Here is a 25714-nt window from a genome sequence, read left to right as displayed (position 1 = left end):
TGGAGAGTTTGCTGCAAAATCTCATGATGTAGGAAAAGCCCCAAAATCATAAGTCTTTTCCCACTTCTAATGAGTGGTTCATAATGTCAATGGGATATGAAGTGGAGGGATTCCATTTCTATTTGTTTATGTGTACTAATTTACAGTGCTCCAAAAAGATGCTGAAAATGAGAATATCATGGTTTTGTGTGCTAATCAGCTGCTGTTATTTTTCAAAGGCACACATTTTAAATAGCAGATGCTAATTTAAGTAGCTTTTTAACATATGGGGAAAGCACTCCTGAAAAAATACTGAAGTTAGAGTGAAGGAATTTTTTTTAATGAAACATGATTCTCTAATACAAATGTGTCAGAGCTTGGTGACAGTCACACTCACTGGAACTTGGGAGAGCAGTGGGAACAGTTCACTTTTTCACAGTGAAGAACGGTTTGTTTTTAAGAATAATGAGATCCCAGTAATAACTGTGAAAAGGCCTAGGAAAGTAGTGCATTCACAGGTGGATGAAATATCTGTAGAGTTTAGATGTCTTTCTGAAAATATTACACAACAAATTTCTGAGCTTGATGCTACTCACTTGCATGAAATGGAAGGTTATTTCCCATTCTGGGGGGGATTCTAACCTCAAATTTTATGTCCTGTCATATGATTATCATAACCTAAAGGAGCATAATTGTCCTTGCTGACTTTCAAAATCTCTTTTTTTTTCCGAGCCTTAAATTGATTCTCTAGTGTAGATTGCATTTAAATATATACCTAGATGTTGAGGCATATGCATTTTAGCATAAAATGGGCATCAGGGGACTAGTACAAGGAGGGGTGCTTGTAGGTTTTTGAACATATTTTAAAGCAATTATGTAATGATCATTCTCTTGTTTTTGTTTGTTTGGGTTTTTTTAGCAATATACCAGCTATTGAAAGCGGGTTTTTATCTATTTCAGCCTATCAGAAAGTTGCACAGTTGGTTTCCTTGCAAATGTCGCTCATCCTGCAGAGACTGGCTGAAGGGTTACTTTCATTTTCTCCAGGACAGTGGTGACAGCAAAGTTACTAGCTGTAGACACCAAAGAGAAACCTTAGGTGTAAAGTCAAGGAATTGTTGGAAAAGACAGGTCTAATGTTAAAATTGACATAGGCTGGTGCTAGAAAATGAAACTGTTGGGTGCTATCTTTATATACGTGCAGGTTGAAAACAGTTTTGTCTTAGGTGTGAATAAATGCTGGAGAGATTAGACTGTGCTGCAGCCCACATTAGTACATGTGTATGTATATATAATTATATATATAATAAATTAGGCTGTAAATAATTTTTCTGGTTACAAACTCTGTTCACCAAAATAAAAAAGACATATGTAGCCATATGTAACATTGTGAATGTTCCAGAAACTTACTTTGTTTCTAATGATATTTGTCTTATGAGCAATGTAAAGGAAAAATAGTATGTTTTGATCCTTCAGGGGAAAAACCCTTTCATTATCTCACGTCTACTCAAAACCCCAGACATCTAGTTGTTCTCTATCATTTGAAGCAGATTTGAATCTGTTATCTGTACTTTTTCTGACTTGCATAGGAACAAAATCTTGTCCTACTTTCTGTAATTGGAATTTAGTAAATCACAAATAAGTAACAGTAGTAAACTGAATGTGTTAAAGAAATGGAACAGAGCACAGATTACAATTTAATTTCCCAGAAGATAGACCTAATATTATTCATAAACAGAATGGAGTTCACAGTAAGTACAAGTAAAGCTGTGTTTCAAACCAGACTAAGTAAAATAAACCTCCCTGGACAAGACGATGCTTTATTTTGTTACTAATGAATGTTACAGAACTGGAACTGCAGTTCTGAGTTTTAACATCAGATCCATCAGTTAACGTTTCTTGCCAGTTCAACATCATTTTTCTCCGGCCAAGATGAGTATTTTAGTTTGTTTTCCTTGTGGAGTAAACTATCTTCTTATCTCCCTGAGATCTCTGCAGTAAGATTGGAGTCCACTGGCCAGCTCCAGCTAAATTTAACAGGCAGGCTGAGGTCTGAGCAGTTTTGTGGAACAAGGATTTGGGTATAGAACAGTAACAGGAACAGGTGACTTTTCTGTAGAAAAGGGTCTCCTGTTTGATCACAGATGTGAGAGTGCAATGGGGTGAGCCATTTTTCAGGGTTAGCTTTGCTCAGAGCGTGCATTTCACTGTGTGTGGGTCATGCAGAGGCAAAGCCATAGGGAACCAGCCTTCATGGGACTACTTGGTCTTTTAATGAGGGAGAATATCCCACATCCTTTTACTTCTTCCACACTCTACTGGTAAATGTTGGATTTTAAGTTTTCAGCTTACTCTAAACTAACAGCACCTTCACTCATTTCATATATTCTGTATGAGTGAAATGGAGCCCAGGACAGATGGCCAAGGTGATGTGACCAGGGTTGTGTGACAGATGGAAAATGGCACTGGTCTGTGCAGTTGAGCTGGGAGGTGGGACTCCAACCCACTTTTTCTGTCCTGTGCACAGAGTCACCAGTGAATGCAGTTTAAACACACACATCACTTATTAAAGGTCCCAAACTTTCTCAGGCAGCTCTCAAAAATGCAGGACAAGGAATCAGGCCCAAAGCAGTTAAAAACTGACTGTATTAGAAGCCATGTCTCTGGCTGGTTTAATACATAGAAAAAACTACCTTTGCAGAAAACTAACAGAAATCCACAATGCTTTGGAGGGAAAGGACATGTAGCGTGGTAGCAGTTGTGACAGGGCCCAGCTTCCCCTACTGATTTTGCCTCTTTCATTCATGAAAATGGACAGTGGTGGTGAAGTTTGAGACTGTGGATTTTACACACTTCCTCTGTGCCTGAGGCTTCCTGCTTGCAGTGACCTCAGAGTTGTCTCCTGCGTGGAAGGCGAAGGAAGAGAGGAGCTTTCAAGAAGGATTTGAGTACTAGGAGAGCGTTTCACTTGGCTTCAGCCAGGTCCTGGGCATGGTGGTAAATGTCACTCTTGCTCACAAATTTGCTGCCAAGTCCAGAACGGTTTAACAAAAGTTGAACAGATGGATCAGTGAGGTTTAGTTGGTTTCCTGCACCTGAAATGCAAGGAAGTTTCTATCACAAGGTATTTCTTAGCAGCTTCCAGTGAAACTCTAGAGTGTTATGCTCTAGCTACTGCTAGGGACAAACAGCTTATGACGAAAAGAAACAAGTATGGGGGATTGTGTGCAGGTGGCTTTTAGCCAGTGGCCTCAAAACCTCCACAGACTCAGCAGGTACTTCTTAATGGGTGGTAAAAGGTAAAGCTGGACATTATGTCATAGAATTCTTGGCCTTGAACACACTGAAAGAAGATGTGACAACTGTCTTATTAATTCAATTAGTTATGGTAAGTGTCAAGATTTTGAAGGCCTATTTAATGACATTTTCAAAGAGAACAAAAGAACTACTGTGAGGACAAAATATCAGAGGACATTTGACATAAGCTCAGATGACAATATATTAAAAAAAGCACTGCTGCCTAAAATTTTCTGCTGGCAATTTTTACAACTAATGCCTAAACTTTTATTATCATGCCTAATGTTTATTATCTTACATGGGGTTTAATGGTGGAAAGGTCTTTTTATCCAGTTTGGTTTACTTTTCCCTTTTCTAATAATTCTTTAATATTTTGGTGCAAGATAAAGAGAAAATATTCAGTTTGTTTTACTTTTTCCCTCCTGTAACTGTTTTTTTACTATTTTGCATAGGACAGAGAGAAAATACTTTAAAGAGTAGAAGAGCTCATTATAAAACTACAGAAATCAGGTTAGTTATTATAGCCGAAACTACTTTGATCTATTCCTTACATTGTTCACTTCAAGATGCTCTTGCTGCTTGTCAGTATTACACTGTCACAATATTAGAGTAGAATATAATAATGACATATTTTTATTTGGTGGCATAAAGATGAATGACAGCAGAATATTTTCTTTTTATGACTGTGCCTACATTAAAAAGTAGTGTGGACCAGCTGGAGTGAGTATCTGTAAAAACTGTGCTGGGATGCTGAGGTTTGCACCAGGCATGTTTTGAGGTTGCTTTTACTTCTGAGCCGTCTGGTGCTGCTGGCTGCTCACTCTGGGAAACATCATGCTTCTAGTTAATTCCTGCCAAGAGGGATTTGTTCATGTGCTGCAGGACCACCCCATAGTACAACTGAAAGCCCAGGCAGGATGGATTATCTGGAGGCTTGCTTCAAAAGCTGCATGCCTGATCTAAAGGTAGCTTTGCCCTATAGGAATATAGTGGGATGAAGGCATGGAAAGAAAGGCATATTTCAGTGATGTGATTGTGTATAGTTGTACCAATTAGTCAAACAGGTTTAATAATTTTTTTTTTCTTCTTTCTTCCCTTTTCTTTGTAATTGTTACTGAAAGGGGAAGGTTGATGTGAGTAGGCTTCTGAGAAGGAAGGCTGTTTTGAGAAGTTAGAAAGACGAAATCTCCTACTGAAAGGATCATATCTTCTTTAAGGAGCTTATACAATGCCAAGTGCACATTAGATGCTTAACCAGTAATGACCCTTGTCTAGCAGCTGGTACTTGACCTCTGATGTGAGCATGTGCTCACGTGGGGACAGTGCTTGTAACCTTCAGTCACAGGGAGTGCTCAGACAGATACTGCACTCAACTGAGGCTCTCAGCCATCCTAAGACACTGACTGGGCATCCTTTATTTAAAGGTGTATGGCCTCTTTTTGGTGTGTGTCCTGAGGCAGGGAAAGGGATCTGTAATGTCATATTACTGCTAGCATGACTTGGAAAAATACATGATGTTATCTGAGACAGTAGGTGTGAGAGCCAGTCTGGCAGATGTGACAGTCCTGCTTTCTGGATCTGACAGTTGGCAGCCCAGGGAGCATACAGCCAAACGTAGTATTTGCTGAAATGTTCATGTTATGGCTTTTGCTGAAGGAAAGGAAGTAGAAGTAGAGGTGACAGAAGTAGGAATACAGTGTTTTGGTTTTTTTTCCACAAAAGGCAAGTTTGGGAGTAGACTTACAGAAAAGCTTTGTCTTTCTCAGTTACGTGTCTCTCCTTGATTAAAAGAGTAGGTTTGACTATTAAAAAACCAACCAATCTTTGTAGCCAACCAACTCACTGAATCCAGGCAGAGGACAACGTTTCTTCTTCTGCCTGGAAGATTTTAGCTGCTGGCATAGTCATGTTACTCTCAAAAAGTAAGACAAAACCACAGTGGTGCTGAGCTGGTTGTGGCTTAGTCAAATTTCTGTTCTAAAAACAGCTTATGGTTAGGCCTCCAAAGTTTTCTGCAACAAAGGTCATCACAGGTTTCTTCTAAAGTGTCCTGAATGTGTCCTATACTCTCTGTCACTGGAGATACATGATTGTATAAGGAATGTTGATTGTTCAGATCTTTCTAGCTATATAGCAGCAAGCAACTAGATCCCAAAAAACAATCTCGTATAGCTAGAAGGTAGGTGAGATGAGTAAGTAAAGCAGAAGGCAATAGGAAAAAAATTCAGGGCCCATCTGTTCCAAACAACATGGAATTTCTATTGTTTTCTAGAGCCCTTCCTTTGAAGAACCCAGAATGTATTTGCACATTGAATATCACACCATATTTCATTTTCTTAGCATCTCTTTCTAAACTATATGTGCTCTTTAGCAGAGGCACGCCTGCCTGCTGCTTTTTGTGGCCGACATGCTGAACTTTTACAGGAGGATGTATGTTACTGTTCAGAGCAGCTTGGCCAGTGAAAGAGTGGGTGGAGGGTATTCAGCTCTTCATCCATTGGCATTCCTTGTTTTCAGAGGTCGTGAGCCAAGGAGGGCTGTGCCTCTGAGCACAGGCAGTCATATGGCAGGGTCGCTGCCAAGGGATGAAGCCACTGACTTGTGATGCAGTCTGTCTCTCTCAGACCTTCATGCTGGGATAAAGGAGGCATTTAGGGTGCCAGGGAGAGCCTGAGGTCAGCACCTGTTGAGACTGGGGCTTTATGACTTGGAAAGACATGATACACCTCAGGGTAAGTGGGGGAGAGCATGGCTCCTGTCACTTTGTAATGATAAACAGGTGGCATCAAGGCATGGGGGCAGTGAGCGTGGGCTGGTAGTTCTAGTCCAAAAATCATGCAGTAAAGTCATGTTGGCTGTTAAGAGGGGAGTTCACGGTGTGTGTGCTTATGAGCAGAAGGCAAGGAGAGCAGTAAATAGCATGTAGGAACATGTGCCTGAGCTTGCCAGACCCTCAGCAGAGGCAAGGGAGAGTAGTAGGTACATTCCTATGAGATTTGGGGGGAAGAGTTCCTGTCCCCGTGGCGAGAGGTGTGCAGAGAGCTTAGTGCTGTCATTTCTTCATCCCTCGTAGCCAAAATGAGATCATATTTTAGCAATACACTGTTCTTATCTGGCATTGGCTCTGTCATGTCATGTGCAATAGTACTACTTTTGCCCAGGCCCACCCCAGAACTGCTTGCCCTGGGAGGCTGGCAGTCCTGTCTAACCCCCAGGCTTGGAGGTAGGCAAGCCTGCCCAAATCCAGAAATAAGGAGAGTCTTTCTCTGTAGCTTGCCTTGGGGTTTAATTTCTCTCTTTACCTCAGTCTTTGTTTCTTTTGCTGTGGTTTTTCATCAGTTTTGATCACAGTCAAGTCATGCTAACATTTGTGAACATGCAGTTTACCTAGAATGGAAAACAATCTCAGTCCATTCAGCTCCATCAGCCTTTTGCAAGAGGCCCCACTGTGAAATGAAGGAAGATTGGGGGAAAAGAGGCATCCTACTGCTGGTATTTTATCAGGCTGCTACTCTCTTGGTATTTTCTTAAAGTCCCAAGCTGGCAAAGCAAGGGGTAGTGCCTGTCTCAGCTTTCACTGAAAAACAAAATATTTCTGCCTCTGAGTGCAGAGCAGCACAGCACCTGTTGTGTTCCTGTGGCTCTGAAGCCACAGGAGACCCATTCCAGAGACATGGATCCTGTAACTTTTGTCCAATCTCATTGCTTTTGACAGAAGTACTGTGTTTTGGGGAGATGTGTGCTGATCAACCATCATTCTAGTAGTAGTAGGTTAGTAGTAGTGTGCACTGCAGCTGGGATAGGCTGCTGAATAGCCCTGGCTGAATTGGGTGTCTTTGCAGCTGGCAGGGTTAATGCTGTGTGTATGGGAGGAGGAAGGAGGATTTGTACTTCAGACCTGCCTCTGCTGGGAGCTAGAGAAGCCAAGCACCGCCTCATTTATTGCACCGGGAAGAGTGAAGGAGCTGACAAAATATTCCTTTAATTTGTCTGAAGCTGCATTCATTTCTCCAGAAGGGGGAGAGTGGAGTAGTCGAATGCTGGGAGGAATGTGCCTAATTCAGGACTGTCCTTTTTCCCTGACTCCACAGATACTAGGAGAAAAATCAAGACGCTTAGAAAGGGGCTGTCAGATCTACTCACATGTTTTGCAAAGTCCAGGATTATCTGGCTGTTGAGTGAGTCTTTGCAAAGTGTGACCCAGTAATTCTGTTTCTAAGAGTTCACTGTTGGTTGTGATACTATTTTGGTTACTGAGAAAATATTATAAATGCAGGCCATGAGTAGACAGTGACTGCAGGAAGAGCACATATGTATGGCAGGCCTGATGCTCCTTTCTTATGGTGAAATTTGAATTTGGCTCACAGATATTATGTTGTAGCGCCAAAAAAAAAAAAAAAAAAAAGTTTAAAGTATTTTTGTTGCACTGAAGTTTTATCCTCTGATATATAAATTTTTACTTCTGTTTTTTTAAACCAGGCTATTTCCTCCATCACAGTTAAATCTATTTGCTTTTGACAAACCCTGATTTGTTGCTCCTGTTTCTGTAAGGATCAGATGGGTAATGGAAGCTGTACAGCAACTTTATGTATGCTACTTGAGATAGTAAAATGCAGGCCTACAATAGGCCTTTTTTCAGCAGCTGTAAAGCTGTTGTGTGAATACAGTGAATCCATTCAGTGTCCCCCACGCTTGCTGGAGAAGAGAGTTGTACTAGTGAAATGACTATCCAGCAAAATGGTTTCAGAGGGACGACTCACTCCTTATTTTGGTTTGCAGGGTCTTTTTCAGGGTATGTGAAGTTTCAGCCTGAGTTAAGAGATCTATAACTTTCTATAACATTCTCCTTGTTTGCAGATTATCCACTAAATCAGCATGGGTGTTGTGTTCCTTGCATCAGTCCTCTGAGATGGGGGAATACTCTTACTTTGCTGTAGAGGCAGGCAAAAACTTGGGTTAAGTGACAGTGTGCATTAGGAGCCAAACTGTCATGCTGTAGTTGTACTGTAGAAGCTCAAGTGTCATTCAGAGCTATTTCAGCCTTTCAGGAAGTGTCACATAGCATTTGCCCATGGGTCATGCAGAAAAGCCTGGAGGATAGCTGGGAATCTGTCCATCAAACAGCTTTATTTGACTCTTTAAACAGAGCATTAAAAATGTAAGTATGTAAAGTGGTAACAGGAGGATTTTATGCTGATTTTGATCTTTGGCCACCTTCTATGTGAGTTATGAAAAAATGAGAGGCAGAACCTAGTTGATTCGCCAGGGTGACGCTCTATAAGATAATCCCTTTAACACTTTTTCTTAAATTAAGAATGGTTTCTAGGTGGCATGAGTCATGGACAGACTGTCCTGATTTCACTTTGAACTTGCAGCCTTCTCTGGATTTGTGTCACAGATTTAGAGGGCTTTGGCCGCTTCCTGCAAGTGGTAGGCTTGGCTGCTGCAGCCTTGACTGGTGTTGAGTGAGAGCAGGCTCTTGAGGAAAGAGGCAGCACCACATCAGCCTGAATAAACACGGTGGAGTAGGGGCCCAGGCTAATTTAAGCAGAGTATTTTGTACCATAAACATCTTTGGGGAGTGGTGACACAGGCACAGCCTTTGTACAGGTGTCAAGGTCCCCCTTGTTTGTGTGTTGTGGTCTGTTTCAAGTTTTGGGTTGTTTTGCTCCAGGGTGTGTGTGGGAATACACTGTGGCGTAGAAAGTTGCACTTTTGCATTTTTTACCACTTTTGGATAAAGTGTATTTTTTGAGGTATATACAGCCTTCTGTGGCTGTATCGTCTTCATTTCTTAATTAAAAGCAAGGGGAAAATTATTCAGACCTGTCTGTTCTAGCCAAGGAAGAAAATCAAAGTGTTCTAGCTTGCGTGCACACAAGGTCAAATCCTCTCATTGTCATGTTGTATAAATTTGTTGGCTTCAGTGGATGTAGCCACAGGTGTAACCCTGGGAACAGTTTCTTGCAGGCTTTTTACAGAGCAAAAATGAATGTAGTCGTTGGTCCTAAAAATTGTTCGTAGAGAAATAACTGGGATACTTGTAATCCAGAGAGGCCATGCAAATGCAAGACCACACTCTCGGAGGGAACATGAACTCTGCACTGGCTGGCAGTGTTTTCCTGCTGACAGAGCCTGGTTTGGAGTCTGACGTACTCCGCTGGCTCTTGGCCAAGCCTTGCTGCAGGTATGGGAGAGGGAGGAGGGTGAAACAGGGGGCGGTGAGAAACTGTTCTGGTACCAGCACTCGCTGAAAATTCAAAACCCTTCAGACCTTTTTTGGTGATGGTGGAGAATGTCAAAGTTGATTGTATTAGAGACCTGCTAGTTACTCTTACCTCATTTGCTTTGTCGCTCCTCCTCCCTTCCTTCCTCTCTCGGCAGCTGGGCTGGGTTTTGTAGTGCTAATGCTGCATTGCTTCTCCAGCACAGCTACTACTTCCCCCACGCTGCTACTACAGAAATACTACAGGAACTCAGTGAACTGAGGGAGAGGGCTCTATATGTTTGATTAGTGATAATAACAGTGATAGCAATAATAAAACTCTGTAGCAGTTTAATACTTTACATAATGATTTTTCTTCCGGTTTGTGTTCTGGGTTTTCTTCCATTTTCACCATCGTAAATTTGTAGAGCCTGGTATATCCTGGATTGTGCTTTAAATGAATACTCTGTAGTACACTATCTTAATGATTTTTAAAATTCTATGGTCTTGAGTGGTCTAAACCAGTGTTTTGGTTTTTTTGTTTGTTTTTGTTTTTGGTTTTGTTTTTTTTGTTTGTTTTTGTTTTTGGTTTTTTTTTTTTAGTTAGGTCTTTTTTTTTTTTTTTAAGTTCAGCCCACAGAAGAGCTGCTGCTGGAGGAAGTTACCACACTTGCTTTAGATAATGAAATATACATTCAAAAAAGGTCAGGGATTTCCCCTGAGCCACCCACCAATTGCTTGAAATGACATTTTCATTCTGAGTGTTTATTTTTTTTTTTTGTTTTTGTTTAAGATACTGGAGCACAGAGAAAGAGTTTTAATGCAAAATACCAGGAAAAACAGTCTGCAACATCTCCCGTGAGAGTGGGGGAAAAAGGAGATTAACAATTGCATCTTGAAACACTCATGATTTGAGGTAAGTGATTGGAAGGTCTTGTCATAAGTTACAGTTAGTTTGTAATTAAATTAATCATTATTTACCTCAGAGTGTCATGATATTGTTGTTGAAGGCAATAAAAACAGGCAGGAGAGGGAGGGAGAGAACTGTAACAGCAAATCCAGACAGAAACAGCAGTAAAAGTATGTACTGCACTTATCTTTTTTGAAAATGGGCCCCATGAGTTCCAGTCCCACAAACAGGCAATCATTCTGACATTTATAAGGGTTAAACCCTGTTTAAATCAATGAGGCTATTCTCCCCAAAATTAGGCATGAGCCTAAATATTTCCGTGTTTGGAATCTATATCATATGGGAACTATTGAAGGAAGCTATTGAAGAACATACAGCACACAGCCAGAAAAATGCATATACAAATCTCTTACTGTTGGTGATAATGTCATGAGTAATCTGATTTTACAACATTCTTAAGTGATATTTTTATATTAAATACATAGATCTCATTTTTATGTTTAAACACCCCATTGAAATACCAAACTTCTTAGCAGAGCCTGTGAATTCTATACCAGCTTTAATAATACGTCTACCTTAATTGCTTCATCAGTGTGTCTTTGAACAAATGGAGTTAAATGTATAAAGAAAATAACCAGAGTTGCAAATTGCACTTGGATATTTGAATAGCAACTGAACTAAGAGTTCTCTGACTGAGGCTGAATTGGGTTGTCTAGTCCCTTTAGAAAAGAATCATACCTGAATCTAGTAAGGACAAAATGCTACAGTTGTAAAACTTTTAACCAATGAAAATGTTGCATAAATGAACACTAAAAAACACCAGTATCTTTCTTAAATAAAACTGTAAGTTATTTACTCTGTTCTGACCCACAATTGTGCTGAAAGAGACAAAACTGCTGTAAGGAACCTGCAGAATCAAAAAGACAAATGTAACCTGGAAGAAGCAGGTGTACATTCCCAAAAATGTGCAGAGAATCAAAACCTTTTGGCAAGTGGCATTTGCAGACATATGTTACTTACCAGATTTCAGAAGAGAGGAGAGCATAGCTGAACCCTGGTGATTACTCTGTATTTGCTTTGTAGGAACAGAGCTATTAAGTTTCTTTTGAAATCAACAGACCCACTGCAGGGAGCTAAATATTTTCTTTCTGGTCAGCAGACAGGAGCCATTGCTTGGGAAATGATAGTGATCCAGTATTTGTATTTGTACTGATTTTTCTGAAAAGGTCAAAAGTTTTTCAAATCAGTGTAGCCAACTCCTTTTTTGTGCAGGTCTTGCACTAGGGACTGTGAGCCCAAGCAGGAATCTTCCAGATTCTTCCAGAAGGAGTCTGAGGCAATTTTTGTTGTTGTGAAATGAGGTTTTAATGCAAACCTGTTTGAAGGCTGAGGTGGGGAAATGCCTTGCTCTCTGGGGCAAGCCCTGTTTCAGGTGTAGGTGACAGTCTTGGCCAAACCAGTGAGAGAGAATTGCTCTCTCTGTTGGGTGATCACCCTCAGCCCACCTTTCCTTTCAGTCTGTCACACTTTCTTGGAGTCAAGCATTCCTTCTTGGTTCTGTGGAGCATAAATCAACATGCTTTAATTGCTACCTTCTTTTCACTGATGTCAGATCAGGATAACATGCATGATTTTCCTTTCACAATTGCATTCTTGTTGCTCTGTGAGGAAGTGCATGTTGAAGTTCAGGAAAAGGTATTTTGTAGCATCTGTGTGGCCTTTATAATAATTTTATCAGCTCTATGTTACACTCAGAAAATCATTGAGGTTGTTTGTAGCTTGCTTTGTATTGGAGAGTACAGGAACTCATTTCCAGAGTATTGGAAGGAACCTCTTTGGTGGCAAAAAATCCATTTTAGGATTTATTAAATTGTATTGCTATCCTTCTCCTTTTTTATTTTTTTCAGCATGTGAAGAAATAATGCCCCTATTTGTGTGCCTGGAGAAGGTCCTGTGGTGTATGCCAGGGAATTATGTGGGTGCTGAGCTGAGCAGGCATAGAGACTGACTCTCTCCTGCTTTGTATTTTTCACTGGGAGTGAACACAGGGGACTGAGCCTGCCCAGATTAAACACATGCCTTTTTTGTTTTGCTCTTCGTTCAGCTGTCAGTATGCCATGTTCAGATGGCAGTGATCAGTCACAAATTGTCCCCTGACCATGCTCTTCAGCTCTCCTGAACCATTAGTTTTGTGGAGCTCTTCAACAAAGATGGCACTGGTTCGATTTCCCCACACCCTGCCCTGGCAAATGGAAGAAGACTTTGTTTGTTTGTTTGTTTGTTTGTTTGTATTTTCCCCTCAAATCAGCTGCATTAGATCCCAAAGCAACTTGTTAAGTGGAAATGAGGCTTTGATAATATGTGTGCTTCCTAGAGACTTAAGATTTTTTTCTTCATCCTCTCTATATGGATCTTTTCAATGGGGCGCCACTATCGTGAATCAGAAGGAAAGTGCACAGGCTGCCAGGCACATAATTGAATTATTCTTTTGTTTCACTATGTGTGTGTGAGTCTTTGTGAAGAGGAGGTGGTGGGAACAGAGAATGGAGACCTTCACTGCAGGGAGGCAGGAGAGTGCAGTGGCACACTGCAGGGCAGCAGTGTGGTGGGACCTGGCTGAGCCGGTGCCACCGTGCCCGTTCTGCTCGGCTCTGGTGGGCACTGCCTGGGACCCACACTGTCACTTCACCCAGTAAAGGGGTGAAGCTTGCACAGCCATTCGCTGTGCTGCCTGTAAGCCACGTCAGACAAAGTATTCCAAAGCTGTAATGTCTCCAGTGCTTTTCATAAACTTTCAAAAGAGTGCTGTAAAAATGAACTGTGTCAATACTGTCCTTCCTCACTGTGAGGCTATTTATTATAAAGGACCAATGGTATAAGTCATTTCAGTATGGAGTACATAAGAGCTTGAACCAAAGCCTTGGATCCAAGCCCACCAGCAGCTTTGCAAAAGGCAGGATCCAGATCTGAAGTCAGTGGTTCACACAGTTTCTAGCAGAGAGTGGTTTTAAGTTACTTCATGAAATGGGAGTAGCCAGAAATTTTAAACTGAGGCTTTTAAACAAGTTTTTGACTTTTTCTCACTCACCATTCTCCTCTGCCTTAGAAGGTTATTGCAAAAGCAGAGCAGCTATTTTCTCCTAGCCACTGTGGCCAGGACACACCAACTCAGGGAAAGGAGAAAGGCCTCTGTGGTGATGACTGTTATACAGACATATGGGTTTTGGTTCTTTTTTCTGAGTATCTTTTTCCTTCTAAGGAGTTACACTGCTCTTCTGAATAGAGGTCTTTGAAATCACAGTGGAGGCCTTGGAGATAGGACCTTCAAATTTCAAAGATGTCAAGAAATGATTTATCACCCTGGCATGGAGCAAATCAGGCCACAGTGGCTAGACTCCCACATCCTGAAAAGTCCTCTCTTGAGATACCATAGGTGAATTACAGACATCAAAAATTTCAGCATTGTAGACAAGAAATCCCTAAGGCCTAAATTTTTCTTTTCTTGCTAGATATGTGGTTCTGTTTTAATTCTCTCCCTTTTCTTTTGCCCTTGGACACAACATTTTAGGGCTCTCTAGCTGTGCATGCACTAGAGAGGCATCTGGTTATGTGTTACTTTACACATCTGTTACATACGTCAGAGAGTCAAATCCAGCACCCAGAGACTTAATGCGTATTTGCAGTACTCCCTGTGGGACTTTGAATCTTTAATCCAGTGAATTGCTCACGAGGATACAAAAATGCAGTATTTCAATCTAGTGCATATACTACTGCAGTTTATTGCATACTTATTGCACATACAGCCTCCTTTGTATTTGGCAAAGAAAATCTGATGCGGGAAAGATGGGAAGTGCAGGTGAACTGGGAAGTATTTAGGTATGGCAGTTAATTTGCTCCCTCCTGAAAACATCATACTCTGGCTGGCTGCATAAGAAACAGCTCTCATCATGATTCAAATATCTCTAAAAGGTGCCCCAACAGTGGGGCAGGTCCTTGACTACTGTGCAACTGAAACATGAGTGTGTTATAAACATTATTCTCATGCCAAATCCAAAACCCACAAAACTTACAAGCTACTGGGAAGAAGATGAACTCTATCTCAGCTGAAACCAGGATAGTGCATTAGTTCAGGTTTCCACTTTGCTTTCCCTCTGATTGCTTGTTCTGCAGGTGCATTAAGTTTGCAGAAAGCATGTGGCTTCTTAGATGGTCTTTTTCAATCCATGTAGAGCCCAAATATGGTAGGTGTTATTCCTACAAATGCTAACAGGGCTATTCATTAGGGTGCAGTGCATGCCAGTGAGCAGATGGACTTACCTGTTGCTTTTTGGGATTTTCTGTTTGCTGTGGTGAGACTGCCCTCTGTGCTGGCCATCCTTGGGTGCAGCAGTCGACATGGGTGTTGCTGATAAACTTGTGTGCGTGTTGTCTCTCCTTTTGCTGACCTGTAGTGGAGCAACTGTTTGCTGTCTGGGGAGGTGAATGGTAGCCATCATAATGGCAGTGTATGCCAATCCCTGCTTTGGGAGCCCCTGGCTAGGCCACTGTTAAAACCTGTTGGCTGGGTGTTAGAGGGGGCCAGGTAACACAGGCATTAGTGCAGGGGAGCTGGGATAGGGGAGATTTTATTGAATCCAAGACAATATGAAAATGCACATTTGGCAGAAGGCGCACTACAGCAAGAGGGAGAGTACAGAGTGAGCACCATGACTTCCTTCTGCTGGAGGGCTCAGGTGCTGGAGCCCATGTGGGAGCATTCTGCTGCCCTGTGGCCCACTCCCCCTCTGAAGTGGGAAGCCCTTTGGCAGCCCTGTCCTCCCCTGGCTCTCTGCAGTGTGGCTGCTGTGGGCAGGGTGCTGCAGCTGCTTGTTTGAAATGATAATATTTTACACTGTTACTGTGGAATACTGCAGTATTTTTTGTAATTGTGGGCTGCAGGCCAGTAATGTACAATAACATTTTGCTCTTCCTGTGCTGTTGCTACTGTAGGCATTCGTTCCAATTTGGGCTGCATTTGCAGTGCATGGTTGGGGTATTTTTGTTTTTCTTGTTGGTGGTTTTTTGTTTGTTTGTTTGTTTGGTTTTTTTTGTTTCTAGATGCTGCTTGTTATCTATTGTGGATATTTTTGGAGTATTCCTTTCTACCCATGTCTGTCCATACAAATCTATGTGAGAAAGCACTTCAGAGAGTAGCAGTCTCTGTTGAACAAGCCATTGTTGTGGCTTTCACAGAATTGCAATTTTTGAAAGCATGAGGCAAGAATGAGATGCAGATTGCTTTTTAAGTTTAAAAACAGTTATGGTTTTAAAAAATATTTGTGGCAGATAGAAAGCAAAGCTTTTCTATGACTGATGGTGGGCATATTTAGTACTGAAGTCCCCATCTGCACCAAGCTGTAGGTGATCAAAACCTCTGGGGGGCAGAACCTGTAATGATTCTTTACAGTTTTGGTTTTAACGGTTAATATTAAAAAAAAAATATATTTTCAGAGGAAAGTAATCATAACTTGGAAGAGGATCCGTAGTGTTCATGCCAACGATTGTTTATGAATGTGGTCATGGTCTGGAGATGAAACTTTTGTGAAAGGGAAATTCAAGTCCTAGACATCAGAGCTCACAACTAGTCAGCCTGCCCAGTTTGCTTCTTTCTGGAAGGTAGAGATTGAGTCCAAAGGAAATGAAGCAGGTACAAGACAAAGGAGACAATTAATTTATTTTCGGGTAAATTTGGAATAAAATACAGTGTGCTATAGAAAAATGATTGTGCTTTTCTCACATGTAATTTTAGTGTCCTATTACTGTGCTGACTCATTAAATGACTTCAGTTTCAATCTACATTTGGTTTAAATTACTTCAGAGGCCTGCATTTGTATGCTGCTCTGTAAAGTAATTCTCATCTGTAATCCAGATTTTTTCCTTTTGTTCGGCATTTCAACTGACTTGTCTCTTTTCATTTTCCAGGTCTCTGTTTTACTAACATTTGAAACCAATCTCTCTGTGTGCCTGCTTGGGCCCTGCAATTGGCAAAAGTCGTTTTTCAGCAACAGATAGAGCAAGGAATGAATCATTACTTTCTGCCTTTCCATTAAATTACCTAAACCACTACTCATAAATATTGCTTTATGTATAGTACAGCAGCATGATTATCTCATTGCATTGATGGAACAGTGCTGGAAGTGAATATCATTTTTCTTCTATTACATCTTTAATGAGCTTCAATTAAAAATAGTGCGTTGGCGTGCCAGAGTAGATGTGTTATTCTCAGAACTTTATTGAAGCTGTTTTGCCTGTTAGATTTGGTTGACATCGTGTTGTTCTGAAAACCATGGTGGACATGATGTGGTTCTGAAAGCCTTAAGAATTAAACAACAGAAGACTGGAAAAATCTACTTTACTAGGTGAAAATTGACAGGACAGTAAAATTTGGCGACTGGAAAGATTCAGGTCTGTACTGAGTGGAAAAGCTTGCTTTTCGTCTGTCATTGAGGGTGAAATTTTAAACATATAGTTAAAAAAAAAATCACAAAACAGCCAGTTTCTGTAAAGCTCCAGTTAAGTCCCTGATCACTTGACACCTGTGGCAGCAAGTCTGAGTCACAGATAGCAAAAAGCTGTGAAGCCTAATACTCTCAGTATTCAAAAACACACCTACGTAGGAGTTTAATTTCAAGTACCTCTTTTAGCTCTGGGTCCTCCCCAGCCCAACAAATTTTAAGAGTCATTCTTAGAATTTTGCAGAGAAAAATTTTCCCAGCACTTGTGGATTTGTGAAGTATTGACATCACTTAGAGATCAGAAAATAGCTCTGTCAATTTTAGCTTGATGGCATTCCATTCTCTGCTCCAAAAACCTGATGAATTACAATGGATGAGTCAAAGTTTTCTTGGAATTTTCTTCCCTCCCCTCCCCCCAGCCTTGCGCAATTCCACTGCCATTTTTAGCATTGAGGGCAGCTCTCCAAAGAATGTCTGTGTGCTTGAGCTGTGATTTCTTGAAAATCCAGGACAAAATAGAGTTGTGTCAGATTACAAAAATCATTTGATGTTTATATGCATTTTTATAACATTACGTGAGTGTTACTGAAGAATCCACAGCAACAGGCAGGAGATGTCTGATAGAGAGGTGTTGCACCTTCAGCAGCATGAGGATCTCACTATCATGCTGCTTCGTTGTGTTGTGATGAGTTTTTGCTTAATTATTTCTGTGTTTTATCAGCTGTTCTCAGGGAAGTTGCCTGACAAAACAAATTATCAGTGATTTGGGAGACTTGGACCAGCTTGAAGCACTTGTTGAACCACAGCATCCTTCTGTCTTTGCCTCAGTTTGGAAACCAGAGATTATGTATTTAATGTATTTTAGCAGGATGCTGAGAGTAGAAATACTAAGGACAAAGAATTGTAGGGGTACTACTGTTACCTAAGTGATGTGGTATGTTTAAGATAAACAGTGTTGTCAGCTGTTCTTGGCAAAATCCCTGGGGTTACAATGAGTGAAATTTTAACTCAGAACGGGTTTGGTTTTTTTTAACTTGCAGAAGTGGCCTCTATCATGCATATTCTAATGTTTCAGAGTGAATGTGTGAAGTATGAAACTGCTGAAAAGAAATGTGAGGGGGAAGACAGGTTAAAGTGGTTGTAAATGGAAGATCTGTGTATTTTACTTCTGCACTAGATAAGTATTTTACTTAAAATTGGCCAGAAAAAAAAAAAAAAAGAGACAAGAAAAAATGCAAGTGTCCCCTTAAGAGCTGCTGTGTCAAATTTGAAGAATGATTTGAATTGAGTCATTAAAGTGTGAAATGGAGGGATTTTAGTTCTGCTTTAAATTATGCATCTCAAATTAACCTTAGCTGTGGAGTCTCTGCTGACGCCCCCGTAATGACACATTATTGGTACTAATGGCTTCTTTGTGACTTGAGATACAAACAGACATCCTAGACAGAAACATTTCAGCTTTGAACTAAATAAGTCACATGGTGTGCATTTCTACCTTGGGTTTCAGTTGCAAAGCCCTTCTCGCCTGGTGCTTATGAGCTCTTTTCAGTTTCTATGCACTGCTCCCCATCCTGGCAGGCAAGAGCAGCTGAATGAAGACCTGCTTCACAAGCTTTGAAGAGCAGGAGAGCAATAAATCTGGAGTGAATGTGAAGCCTGTCCAGATGCTGACGGCTGTAGGGAGCCAGAACAAAGACTGGGATGTGGGTAGTGGTCAGGGAGGGGGAACGTCCAGTTGATGACAATCTCAGGAGGAAAAGGCCCCAAGATTGTGAGGGAAATGGAGAAGAGATGCCAGGGCTTAAGGAGGAAGTTGCTAAATAAGGGAGGGGTGAGATAATAACATAAAATAAGCAGTAGAGGTTAGTCAACCCTTTTTGTGCCTTCTGACGTAAAAAGGGACTGTATCTGTGCAGCTCTGTGCTCTCTCTTTTGAAGCTCATTATCATAATTTGAAAAATTCCACCTCTACACAGAATCACTCACAGGCTTTGCAGCTTTCTTTGTGCTGTTGGTGTCTCTCCTGGGACAAGGATGGTAGTTACTACTTCAGTGTAGCTACAGGGTGGGCACAGTGAGCGTGGCTGTGAGTGACAATGGCATTGCCTGGGGTGCTGGGTACAGAAGATGCACAGAATTTTACATGCTGATGAAAAAGGAGGAGGGCTTGGCCAGACAGGCCCAGAATTTAGACCCTGACATCTCTTCCCAAAGATACTCACTAGCTCATTGCTTCATCCTAGTTTTACCAGTGGAATGTTAATATACATGATTGCCTCCCCTTTCAAGCTGCAGTTCTGGGAGTTTGCTTGTTGGCTCTGGCAGGAGCAATGGAGAGGTTGTGTTGTGTGGTGTGTTACAAGGGTGACATTATGCGACTTTCTCTATGGATCCGCTCTCAGCAGAGAGTGCTGTGGAGTAAGTAATCCTGTGGTATTCTGGATGCAAAGCAGGACAGCATTTGAGTATATAGAATCAAATACTAAAAAAGGTATTCAGAGGCCTTCTTTGTATTTCTGCAAGGAACCACATTCCTGAATTGGGACCCAAGAATTTAAAAAAAAAGGTAGGTGTGCAATACATCACGTTTACTAATGCATTAGAGATATTTATATGAATAATTAAAACACCATTTAGAATTGCCACAGTAATAGAGCAAAATGTGTTTTGTCACTTTTCTGTTCCTTTTTGTTGATTGATTAATTTATTGATTTCTTCCATAAATTTAGAGTAGGTATCCTAAACATTACTGTAAATTAGCTAGACTGTGCTTTTTAATAACCTGTTGAAAGCATTAATGGAATGAAAAGAAGTCAGAAGTTGATAATGAAGATCTGAAAAACAGAGACCTAGAACACATATCTAGTGTTTTGCATCAAATAGGTTTGTAATATATTAGAACCTTTGTTTGTCCTGCCTGTCAATTAAAAAGACTATTTTATATTCATTATGAATAGCCCAATAGCACACCAGAAAAAAAAAAGGGAAAAAATAGGCAACAAGTTACCTTAGATTTTTCATGGGATGGCAGACAGAACTTCACTATTAGAGAGACCACAGTCCTTCTAAAACTATGCGTGAGACAAATAATAAACTTCTGAAACCGAGGTCTGGAAAACACACAGGTGTTATCCAAGATACCAAGAATTAGGAATTATATTAAATTTCACAGACATAGGCACATAAAATATTTGTTTATTTCTTAGCTCAGATTTCTTCTGGTTTATATCTTTGTATTTTCCTTATTATTTACATTTAGATTATTAACCTGTTTTGTCATACTTTTTCCCACCTTCAAAAAGACCTGCTTTATGAATATGCTAGAATGTACACTTAACAAGAACCCTTAACAATTTTTAATTCAGCATTGTTCTGATCCCTTTTCAGGGCTGTGTTTCTCTGTTTTCCAGCTACAATGGACAATTTGTTGTAACACTTGGATTAGCATCATATGTTTTGTTTGCTACTGTTGTTCTAGCTATGCTTGGAATACATGTTTTCATATGCATTTTTTGGAGGCAGTTTTGGATGCCATCAGAGGCTTGTGCGTCTGCCTCCATCCACTGGTGATGTTCAGACTTCACTGAGGAGAAAGAGGAGATCTGGCAATAGTCACAGTCTGTTACTCTGGGTTTTAGCTCTGGTTGGAGGGAATGGTTACCACTCCAGGCTTAATCTGAGGTGCCTTACTCTGTTGCCTTAATACAAAGTGATAGAAACTGTCTGCTGCACAATGGGATATAGAATATCTCAGTATGGAAAGTGTTGCATGAAATCATTCCATTTATTGGTGTTACTGGTTGTCACACTGTCAGTGATTATAAATGAAGGATATTAGAGGAGGAAAAATCATATTATTTCAGTTAGTTTATTTTGTGTATACTTGACAGCCCTCTGTGTATAGTCAGTTACATGATTTCTTGGGATAGCCAGATTTCTCTTTATTTGTGCATGGCTCTTTCAGCTACAAGGGAAAGAAAACACTTAAAGGATCAGAAAATGTGTCTGTAAAGCCAGGAACAATTGTCTGCAACCTCAAGAAGATATCTAAGAGTATATAACTACTTTTTATTCCTCTTCCAAAAGCAGCTCAGTTCCGGAATAACAGTACTCTATATTTCAAGATGGTATGATTATTCTCAGACAGGAATTATAAGGATCAATAGCAAAACCAACACATCCTTTCTTTTCATGACAGATTCACTGATTGCCACCAGAGCAGTAATAATGCACTGGTCAGCATAAACACCAGAAGCAGTAATCATGGATTTTTGTCTCCATCTTAACATGTGTTTAAGGTTACACAATTTGTTATGATGGGTTTGCATCCACAGGTCATGAGGAAGGAGAATTGTTTGATCTGTTCACCTTCCCTTCTGTTTTGCTTTTATGCTTCCTCCTTGAGTTGGGGCTGAGCTGTTCGTTGTCTCTCCAGGGACAGAGGAGGGCAGAGAGAGCATGCCTAGCCAAAAAGATTAGAGAGAGGTCATTTTGAGATACCAGTGGTTTACAAAATGCAGATTTTATTTGCATAGCCTACTTAGGAAGTAGTAAGATTTTCCATGGGTGTGTGTCAGGAGCCCTTCTGCGTTGGGTTTTTGGTGGAGCTGAGTGCAGGGTTGCTTTTCCTCAGTGGAGGGCCCTGTGCTTTTGCTGTATTTTGGCAGCTTGACATGGCAGTGGCTAGATAACCTGTGTGTATGAATTTTGGGTTTCATTTTTTTTGTTTTTTATGTGCCATCCTCAATTTACTGAAGCTCTGTGACTTTTTAACCTGCTGTCTGTAGGCCGTTGTTTTACAAGCTCATTAAGGTGGTGAGGATAGCGATGGCAGCGATCCTGCCCCCCTCATGGGTGCTCATTAGATGGCTTCCTTGTGCTGACATAAGCGTTGTGTAGTCATGCTCTGAGCTGGGTCTGGGAAAGGATCCAAGTTAAAAATAATCCCTAAAAAAAAAAAAAAAAAAAAGGAGTAAGTTTTTAGCAGGATCTGTTCCTGGATCTAGCTCACCATCATTCTCACACTGGCCTGGAAAGCTTGAGGGTTTGTACTGGCACAGAGGGAGGTGAGGAGGAGCAGCTGGGGCAAGGTGGTCAGGGGTGTACTGCTGGCAGCAGGGATGCTGCCTGCTTGTATGATGTCAGCCTGAGGAAATGAAGCTCTTGTGAGTGTGCTGCCTGTCTTTCCTTAAGTGCATCGACCCAGTAACTTCCAAAGTTGTGAGGCAGTTTTGGCCAAATTTGCCCAAAAAGCAATGAGGAGGGGGTGAAGGTCCCCTGAGTTCAGCAATTTATGGTGTCTGGTAGGCAGACCCAAATCAACTCTTCCCAGCGATCAAAAGTTGTCATCTGAGGCTCAGCTGCTGACCTCATCAGACCTCCTCTTGTGGCCCAGTCCCACTGTCCCAGTTTGGGTTGAATTGTGCCTGTTTTCTATGGGGCTAGCTGTTAAATAGCTGATGGAAGAAGAGCACAAAGTGCTCTCTGAGAGTGGCTGTTCATTTCAAGGGGCAGGGACAGTTCATCTCCCGGATCCTGACTGCATAGGGAGCTGCATTTCCAGATGTGGAGTGGTTTTAAAATTTGTTTTATGTGTTAGTTTTTTTAAAATTCTGCCTAGGTATCAAAATTTCTGGAAGCACAGATAATTTTGAGACAAGACTCCCTTCAGTTTTTTTGGTGTGACCAACTGTTAAACCCTGAGGTCAAACAAGTCTTTCTAGCTGCAACTCTACATAGTGTCCCTTGACTATCTGGCAGCATCTTTGTGCCCTTCTTGGTCCAAGTTCAGTCCCCATAAAGCTGTGCTCCTCTTTGGTGGGTGTACCTGCCTGTATTTCACCTGCCCAGCCTGCCCTGCTGCACAGGCAGCCCTGCTCTGCACTATTGCTGAGGAACTAAGATGAAGACACACATTGTGGTTTCCTGCTGTTTTGCTTTGTAACCAGTCCACTGGTAAATATAGCTCGTGTGTGGTTATAAATTCATTCTCTCATTATGGGTGGTTGTTGTGCAATAATTATGTAGAAATTACAACTGAGAATTGTTGTGGATTTTTTGTTTTGTTTTGTTTATTTATTTATTTTTGCGCTCGATATGTGCTGCAGTGAGAAGAGCAGGCTTTGGTTTGTGCCCTAACAAAGACAAGGCCACAGGCAGGTGTCAGCCTTTGGCATGGACACAGGCACCATCTAGCAGGCTGCCGACTTCTGTGTGCCTCTCTTTGTGTGGCCAGACGAGCACCGCAAGGGAAATCGGGACCTGTGCTACTTGGATGTTTTTTTATTTTTTCTTGCTCTGCTCTGTGGGTAGACAGGCTGTGCTTCCCTGCAGGTTTGGTACTGTACATGTGTTTATTCTGAAATGAACCCATCCTGTCTTTTTGGAGGGACATTTCCTGAAGCCCTAGTATCTCTGGCAGCTTCCAGCCCTGCTCTCTGGGCAGTCCTCTGGGTCCTGCTGCCGGGCTGAGGCTGTAGGGCTTGGGGTCTCTGCCCCCCGCAGAAGTGCTCAAGTTCTGCTCCCCAGAGGTCTTCCCTTCATATGTGGGCCCCCTCCCGTGATCCCTCCTTCTGTTCAGATGTGGAATTAAAATGTGTGGGGGTTTTGTTGATTTTTTTTTTTTCCTCCCGTTCCTTTATTTAAAATTCCAGTCAAGCAGATCCAGAACAGTGCCTGTCCCTGCTGCGTTCTCATTTTCCTCTCATCCCTCCTTTAATTTTACATTATTCCCTGCACTGTGTTTGCAGGCCATATGTGTCCTTTGAACTCTGAAGAAGCTGTGCCAAAAGGAAGCCTTCTTCTCCTCCCCTCCTCCCACCGTGGAGCCGCTCTTAGATAATTGCAATTAGCAGACAATGCGGAGCGAACCCAAATGTGAAGTTCATGGGTGAGTGTCTGCAAATTTCCTGAGAGCTTCAGAAACGCTCGCGCTCGCTCTCTGCTTTCGCCCTTTAACCCTGCAGCAGCTCGCCGAGTCCGAAGCAGCTCTGGGAGGTGTTCGTAACCCGCATTTTCCTAGCGGCGTTCCTGGCGAGGCACGGGCGCTGCTGAAGCCTGGCAGGGCGCCGTGGCTCGGGCAGGATTCTGCGCGCACGGAGGTGGAGCTGCCGTCCCGCGTTACGGCACCGGGAGCGGGGCGAGCCCTGCCGCAGGCTGACAGGAGAGGGGGAAGAACAGCTCATCCTGTTAAACAAGGAGCGGGACGATTCCTGCTTGTGCTTCCCGAGGTGCGGAGCAGAGCGGTGTGTGCTGCTGCACTGCATCAGCTGCTGGCCCGGCCAGAGCGATCGCTGGCACGTCGGGCTTTAGTGTTCAAAGGGGATGTCCTCCCTGGAGAAAGGTGACAGGCGCCTTTTGTGTCCCTCCCCTCTTTAGCCTCTGAGAAGTGCCTTCTGCGTTAAACCAGGTTTCTGACCTCATTTCTCAAAGGAGTTTTAAATGAGGAGAAATAGGAGTATTAATTAGTGCCCCGTTAAGTACTTGTAGTCAAGTATGATAATTTTCTTGAAAGGATAATGTATTAGATGAATAAAAATACTCTCCATTAAAAAATGAATACAAAGTCATTTTAAACCACAAAGATTATGATACATTTCTGAAAAATTAATGTGATTAAAGCAAAATATATTTAATAAATTAAAAAGACCCTGTAAGGCTGTTTAACTTGTTGGTCTCATATTAATTATTTTCAAATCTAGTGCTAGAGAACTTCGACCTTACCTGCAGGGATGGGAAATGATTTCTTTCCTCGCTTCATTTTTTGGCTTGTAATTATTAGGTCCAAGTTGTGGGTGCAGTGATTTTTGCTTCTTTTGGTTTTTGTTGTATTGTTTGTTTGTTGTTTGTTTGAGTGTTGTGTGACTTTTTTTTCCTTTGCATTTCTGATATCTTTCTCAGAGATTGATCACAGAGAAAAAACAGACTTTAGACAGTGATCAGAAATTATATGGAGATTTCCTTGATGGATTTAGTTAATGTGACCTACTCATGTGCTGCTGTCTGGATTTGGAGAACTCCAAATAGCTGAATATTTTCAAGGATGTTTCCTCCTGTTTGGTTTGTCTGTGATGTGGTATAGATTGTGTCTGCTAGGATCATACAGATTTCCTTCAGTTACTTCATGTGACTTCACATAAGTTATATTAATTTTTTCCACATATAGTTTGCCCCTTAGATTATTTTTGGTTTAGGAACTTCCTTAACTCTCTACTAAGCTTTTTCACATTTAACTACTTAATGAGAATTGCTCTGTATGTCGTGGAAGACAATAAAGTAATGATTGGAGCTGGAGACATAGCCCAGATTTATGAGTTTGCCTGGTCATATATGAAGTTTATGTATTGACTTAGGGAGGACATAAAAAAGCTCATTGTAAAACTGGGTTTGCATAGTAGCCTGTTTAAAAAATGTTTTTGTTTTGTAGCATTAGGAATGAAGGCACTTCCTTACCAGTCTCAGCAAAAACGTTGCAGGCATTTTCTCCACTCTTGTTCTCTGTAACAGGTCTGTGGTACAGATTCAGAGAATGCTAGCAGTCAGTTCTCAAGGTTTCCTACTTTATAATTTCTTATGGTTTATGGTACTGAAATCGACGTGACATTTTGAAAATATTCCTCCTACAGACTAAAATATAGAAGAGAATTTGGGTACCATACAATGTTCTCTCAGCTGCCTTCTGAACTTCCAGACTATTTGATGATGATGAATGTCTTTTTTTTTTTTTTTTTTTTTAATGTAATGCACATCTTTAAGTATTCTCTATCTTTAAGAAGACAGCCTTTGCATCTGATTCTCCAGCCTTGTATTTTACTTTCTCTTCTTGTCCTG

General features: G+C 41.3%; 1 protein-coding gene across 14 annotated transcripts in view; it reads left to right on the top strand.

Annotated features, from left to right (window-relative positions):
* ATXN1 (ataxin 1) overlaps window positions 1–25714 on the top strand; it is a 258971-nt gene that overhangs the window by 97157 nt on the left and 136100 nt on the right. For 10 of the 14 annotated variants that reach the window (XM_079301679.1, XM_079301676.1, XM_079301677.1 and 7 more), the window contains 2 exons: window positions 10275–10397; window positions 23635–23774. The gene's annotated coding sequence lies outside the window, so the exon portion shown is untranslated. Of the gene's footprint in view, window positions 1–10127; window positions 10186–10274; window positions 10398–23634; window positions 23775–25714 lie in introns of those variants that run through there. The other 4 variants (XM_079301673.1, XM_079301674.1, XM_079301672.1 and 1 more) reach the window with 2 other exon arrangements.

Source organism: Erithacus rubecula, assembly GCF_903797595.1.
Source record: "Erithacus rubecula genome assembly, chromosome: 3".
Classification (NCBI taxonomy): Eukaryota; Metazoa; Chordata; class Aves; order Passeriformes; family Muscicapidae; genus Erithacus; species Erithacus rubecula.
This window is presented reverse-complemented; position numbering and strand designations above follow the sequence as displayed.